Consider the following 7716-nt stretch of genomic DNA (forward strand, 5'->3'; position numbering starts at 1 on the left):
CATGCTCAGGTATTTCTCTTATACCTAAACGCTAAGGCTAAAAACAACCAAATTAAAATAACTCAAGGTTTAAGGCTCAAAAGTATTTATTAAGAATAATAACCCAAGGTACGTACTAGTACAAAGACAATTAACAAACCAACTAGCTAACTAATCTAATTAAATGATAAATTCTCTAGGTGATTCGCTCTCATAATCCACGCTCATGCAGAAACACCTGAAAAATACTCAAAGAGTATCCAAAGTTAGCGCAAAGCTAAATAAGATTTAATTCACCTCCTAAAATAACTATTTATACATAGCACATAGGAGCACAACTTGTAGATAATAATATGTACAAATGTGTACAATAATATTATTGGAACATATAGATGCAAATAAGCAATACTCGCAATATTCTAAGTACTCACAGTTCTCCAAAATACTCAAGATTTCCACAACTCACAATTTCTCAAAAATACTCATAATTCATAATTTTCAAATCAGTATTTCCCACAATAGAAATTTTAGGAACATTTCAAAAGTAATATATTTTTCAAAAATCATTTGTTAATATATACATGTACATATGCATGGAGGAACACCAATCTCAATACAATGGGCAGGGTCTTGTTTCATCAAGCCCTAGTGAACATAACCTCTCTACTGAGCACTACGTAAAATCCCCTTCAATCTCAAATAATGGGCAGGGTCTTAATTAATAAGCCCTAGTGAACAGTTATCACTCTATTGAACACTACACAAAAATCTCATTTAAGTGAAACAGAACTAATACCTTAAGTGTGCACACCCACCCCCAATGGGTTTCCAAGTCCAATGGGTAGTAACTAGTCCTAGTAGCCAAGATACGTTTCTACTGACTACTACTCAACAGGGCAAATACCCTAGTGGTAGACTCCGCTAACCACTCCTCAAAATAACAGAACTAAGAGTCATAGTGAGATAGGATACGTTTCTACTGCTCACTCCACAACAAACTGGGTCTTAACCCAAGTATCCAGAATTTCACAATAGGATACTACACAAGTCTTAAAATTCATTAAGGGCATCACAACCCAACAAAACCTTTTATCCTCTATCTTTATAAAGATCATAATAACAATATTTCTCATATAACACTCCAAAATAGTAGATTTTCAAAATTCAATCATAAGCTTAGTAGCCAACTAAACCATAGACTACTAATAACATTCACTTGAACATCATAGACAAATATATGCGTTTTCCCAAAATATTCATATGCCTCCCATCAACATAATATTCCAACCTTTGTAACAAACACATATGCATATGATCTCAAGTAAACAACTTCTCAATGACTCAAATAATCAACAAGACACAAAAAACTGAAACTGTACGAAATTTCAGAAATTATGACATGGATTGCAGAATTTTCTGAGGAAAATCGATTGCATATTTTAACACAAAATTTTCAAATAATAAGTACAACAAGTATACATTATACACAACAATTTTCAGGCCAATCCAAGGTCTGGAAGTATTTTTCTCGAAATTTTTCCTAACACTGCACCAGACCGAAATTTAACTAGCAGCACACTACCGAAACTTTACAGAATTTTCTAGGACAAATGGAACATATTTTTAACAGAAACTTTTGATAGACATCAAATATCATAAGTTTAGGTTCTGCAGAAAAACTTTCACGCAAAACGGAGTTCAACAAGTATTTTTCACGAATTTTGTTTTCAAACTGTACAGTCAAAATTTTCTCAGACAACAAACAAATTGAGTAATTTTCCCCTTTTTAATCGCCATAAAATCATGATATACCTCACCAAATATAATTATACACAATTCAGAATAAACACTTAGGAAAAATAATACTTTTATTGAAAAAAAGTAATAATTTTGGTGATACTTACACTAAAGCCAAAACTCCATTGCATCTTGATGATCATTGTCTGCCAGTTTGAGACTATATTGATGATGAATAGGGAGAAGACTATGGTTTTATTTGTTTGGGAGAGAAAGGGAAGGGTGACACAGGGAGCAGAAAAATATATGGAATTATGGTTATCTCAGGGAGAATATATGTTTATATAAAACAAAGGATCTGTATGTTTTCTAATTTCCAAACTGGGTAAATATATATATATATATATATATATATATATATATATATATAGAGAGAGAGAGAGAGAGAGAGGATTTACAGAACATGCATATGTACATATATAAGATTAGGAAAGGGATTAGAAAACCATATATTATATCCCTAAAATAATATTAGTACAGTAATTTCAATATAATTTTGGGTCATGTAAAATAATTTAATAATAGGCTAACATATTTTTGAATCATATAATAATAATAATTTATTCTAAAAAATAATAATATTTTTATCAAAATATTATAAATAACTGCGGTATCACAGTATAGCTTTGTGCGAGATACTCGGTGAAATGCTTGGGTAGCACTTGGAGAATCACTATTTGTATCTGGGTGAACAAGATAGTCAATTCCCTCCTTGGAGTGAAAGGAAAAGAATGAATTAAGAGGATTACACCACCTCTGAACCAATATAAATTTCTCTCTCTACTTTACTTGCAGTACTTTTATTTTTGCAAATTGATATGAAGCTAACCCATTTACTATTCATCATATATTTATTTATCTTATCATCTGGGTTTGTGTGAATTCACTTTTGCATGCAAGATATATTCATCATTCTGACTTATCCTTTACTATCTTGTTAATTATCCAAAATCCATTTCATACGTGTTAAACTATTCATCTAGGTTTGCATGTTTCCACGTATGCATGTGCACCAAATTTTATATATCTATTATTTGAGCTATTTCTAGTATTTCCTACCTGTTGCATGTAAATTATCTCTTCATATTTACGTGAATTAATTTATAGCACTTTATCGTACGATTATTTCCGTTGTGCATTTCAAGTTGAACTTATTCACTTGAATTACATTTGTTAAAGTGTTATAATATTTTTGAATTGTTAGAAAAGTCTTCCCAAAAAAAAAAAAAGAAAAGTCTATTCACCCCCTCTAGACTTTTCCCACCCTATCGGGACCAACAAAAATTATCTATTTTGGGGATCTAAAAAATCTAGAAACCACTATCCAATACATATCACAAACACCTAGTATGTGGTTCAAAACCGTGCATTTCCCTATCTGTGTTCAAGCTTTTTTAGTATGCAACTACCTATCGCCCATAATGAGGAATCAAAAGGAAGGCTGGTTGCATCATATATTATAAGATCTTTTCTCGGCATTAGGGGGATATTTGAACTTAAAAAATTATGCCAAGAAAATTTCATAAAACTTCTAAAATCTTCAAATCCATGTACTAGTTTATATTGAACCGGAAGTTCAGAAATTATTTAATAATCTGCTAGAAATATCAAGGAGTGACTAATATGGGCTTGTTTGGCAATCAGCGCTTAGCGGTTAACATGTAAAATGACCTATAAGGGTATACATAATAATAATAATAACAACAACAACAACAACAACAACAACATCAACATCATCATCATCATCATCTTCATCATCATGATGCAATAGGTTGAATAATAATAATAATAATAATAATAATAATAATAATAATAATAATAATAATATTATTATTATTATTATTATTATTATTATTATTTATATAAAATAAAAATAAATAAATAAATAAATAAGGAAAAGAATGGAACATCTTGGGCTACTTCCCTTTTATTTTCCCACTTTTCCTACCGTCCCACATCGGTGGGAAAAGTGGGAATAGAGCCTTAGGGCTCCTATTTAAGGAGTCTCAAGGCTCAATTCTTTATTAATCACATTGAGGGGCCGAAAAGGCTCTTCAATTCCAAAGTTTAAATTGTTTTTATTAATTAGGGGCATTTTGGAGAACTTATTTTTTCCCAAAATGTCATATGCAAATGCTACTAAATGCAGCGTGTGCAAAAATGCTACTGAATATCTACCATTTTTCCTTTATGCCAATAGCACCGAGAATTTATCAATTTAAGAATTAGCTAGTAAAAACTAGATCTAGTATAGAAATCTTGTCACTCTTGAAATTTTTATTTTTTTTTTATCCTGAAATTTTGCCTGGAAGGCAAAAACCTTCAGTAAAACTATAGGTGCACAGAATAATTATGAGGAAGCGGGATAACCAAATTCAAATATTTTTGAGAAAAGACATGGTTGATATGAAAATTTCCATGAGTATGAAAAATATTATAAAATTAATACAGTTGTCGACAACATATTTGCCTCTATAATTACTCACAATGTTTAAATTTGGATCTTGAAGCGAAAACATTAGTATAATGCCTGGAGCGTGCTAATTGTTTTCATGAAAAGCACAATTAAGGCATAAAAATCAAACTCGCTAAAGAAGATGTCACGAAAAGACATGCGGGGAAACATAAAAGCAAGTTGATAGAGCTAATAGGGTTTTACACAGAGACCCAATATTGATAATAATAAAAGGATATCCTTGCATGACATTGGGTTCCGCTATTTAATAAACTAGTGGTAAATAAATTAGATATGTAGCTAATAAACACAGTCACCGCATATTTGTATGGGTTACCTATACTTGTTTTAAAATCCCAGGTGGATTTAAATTCTCAAAATGCGATAAGCAAAAATCACAAACGATCCCAGGTGGATTTAAATTCTCGAAATGCGATAAGCAAAAATCACAAACGTGAAATGTGCAAAATTAATATGTTTATCTAAGGCCAAACACCTTGTGCTCAGATGACATATAGTGACTCTCACATATATATGAGAGGTCATGAGATCAAGCCTCAGTGGAGGCGGATTGACTCTTTATGCTTTAATAGGTTGAGAAAGTATAGCTGAACAGATACTACAATGTAATATGGTCAGTTGTATTAAAAAAATGTTTATCTACGTATTTTCTTTTTGAAAATTTAAAACTATATTATCACAATATTTGTACATGCCTAGAGATGGTGTGTAAAATGTACTTCGTTATTTTAACATATTAATTGCTGTCCAATATCTCGAAGTAGATAAAGGACCCTTTTTAACCTAAAGGGATAATTTAGGACCAGAATTTCACTGCTTCAAAACGTCATTTTGAATACCATTTTGGGACCAAAAAAAATCCGCAAATTGCATCTTATATTTATAATTTGTAAAAAGTTATTTTGGTGATTCTCCTAGAAAGAAAAAGGAAATGACGTTAACTATATCCACTAATATCCTTAAGGTATAAAACACGTCAGCATATTTTATATGTCTTTTGATAAGTTATTTGAATATTCGCATTTTGTTTGGTCCTTATACATGCCATGCCTTGGATTGATGTTTAATTAATATTATAAACAAATTTAGACTTTAAGCATTTTTAGTCTAAACGATAATACTTGTTCTTATAGATGTTTTGGTTCCATTAATTAAAAGTGCTTTGTATATTTCCATCTTTCATTACTTTACTATGCTCACGCTTTGTCATAGCGACTGATAAGTTAGGAATGAGATGAGAAAAATGATGAGCAGTAGCAAATCACAGTAAAATATTTGTAAATATTGTCATTGATGCCTTTTTGTACCAAATCAATAAACAAGAAGCCATCATACTTGGTAGTTGGTACAAATAAAAACATATCTAGTTTTTCATGATTAAAATTCTTTTACCCACATGAACTCTAAAAGAGTGACAAAATATCTGTGCAGAAGATTTGCTCCAGTGACAATCTAGCAAATGTATTCACTAAGTCCCTACCTACAAAAGATTCATAAGACTGATATGCGTAGGTTAGAAAAATTGTTGTTTTAAGGGGGATCAACAAAATATAAAATATAAGTAATTTATTGGTTCAGTCGTTCAGATGATCATGAGAAATATGATAAATTCTACTCTTGTAAATATTGAAAGATTGAACTCTAAAGGTTTACAATTGTATTCTTTTTTCCCTAGCTAAGTTTTTTTCCCACAGGGGTTTTTCCTTTTTAAGGTTTTTAATGAGGCAACCAAATGATCTCATAAATATCATGTACTTTTTTCTTCAACTAGGTATTTTTTCACGTGGTTTTTCTAACGTTTTTAATGAGGCATGAATATATTTAGATATAATACCCATATACCTTGTATTTTATTGTATAGATTTTTCTCACATGGTTTTTCCTAGCAAGTTTTTAACAAGACAAGACCGTGGTCAAATAATGTCCAAGGGTGTGTGTTATAAATATTTCATTTATTATTAACATTATTATTAGTTTTATAACATTTGTAACGGTTATGTCATTTATTCAATCCTTAATGATTGCGCACACACACACGCACATATATGTATAGAAATGGGTTCCCGTACTGCGGTTGATCTTCTCAGGTGCGGTTGTTAAGGTGCATGATTTTCCTTCTTAAGGTGCGTGATTTGTGTGCTTAAGGTGCGTCAGTGTTAAAACTTAAGGTGCGTCAACCTAAAGCTTAAGGTGCGTGGTTTTCCTTCTCAAGGTGCGTTGTTTTCCTTCTTAAAGTGCGTGATTGTATGTTTAAGGTGCGGCAGTTGTGTGAAACTTAAGGTGCGTCATTTTAAAACTTTAGGTGCGTGGTTTGTGTTCTTAAGGTACGTGGATTGTGTACTTAAGGTGCGTTGTTTGTGTACTTAAGGTGCGTTGACCTAAAGCTTTAGGTGCGTGTGGTTTGTGTTCTTAAGATACTTTGTTTGTGTGCTTAAGGTGCGTGGTTTGTGTACTTAAGGTGCGCCATTTTAATGCTTAAGGTGCGTAACCGCACGGGAATCTATACCCCGCATCTGAACCCTTGCCCCCCCTCTCTATATATATATATATATATATGGAAGGGTTCAGATGCAAGGAAGGGTTCCCGTGCGGTTGTGCGGTTACGCACCTTAAACATTAAAATGACGCACCTTAAGTACACAGACCACACACCTTAAGCACACAAATAAAACACCTTAAAAAATAAAAATACAAATCACACGCACCTAAAGCTTTAAGTTGACGCACCTTAAGTATACAAACCACGTACCTTAAGTACACAAACAACGCACTTTAAGAACACAAGTCAACCGCACGAGAACTCATATATATATATATATATATATATATATATATATATATATATATACACATATATATTGAAATAAGAAACATGGATGATTATGGAATGTTCTGTTCTTTCATCTTTTCTATACTATCTTTATCTATATTCCACTCATTAATATATTTGAATAAATAGGCTAATTACAACAAGTACTTTGTTTTTGTAAAATAGAAATAATGATTATTAAAATGATGTCACGAAAAAGAAAAAAAAAAAAAGAGAAAAAAGAAATGGCTTGAAAAAGATTCTTTGAAGCAGACGGTGTAAAGAGAATCCAGATCTAGTGAAGTAGCGAGCGAGAGACGAGAGTCCACAAAAGATGAATAATCTCCTTTCCCCGCTCGCTCAGGTGAAAAGAAAACACATTTCTCTCCCTAAATCCATCCTCATCAATGCCTCCACCCCTTCCCTGTCCGACTGTGCAAACTCCTCCTGATTGATGATTTTGGTTTCTTTTAGCCTTCCTTGTTATCAGCATCTCAATATATCCATTCCCCCCCCCCCCCCCCCCCCCCCCCCCCCCCCCCCCCCCCCCCCCCCCCCCCCCCCCCCCCCCCCCCCCCCCCCCCCCCCCCCCCCCCCCCCCCCCCCCCCCCCCCCCCCCCCCCCCCCCCCCCCCCCCCCCCCCCCCCCCCCCCCC

This window comes from Ipomoea triloba, chromosome 6, assembly GCF_003576645.1.
Source record: "Ipomoea triloba cultivar NCNSP0323 chromosome 6, ASM357664v1".
Taxonomy (NCBI): domain Eukaryota; kingdom Viridiplantae; phylum Streptophyta; class Magnoliopsida; order Solanales; family Convolvulaceae; genus Ipomoea; species Ipomoea triloba.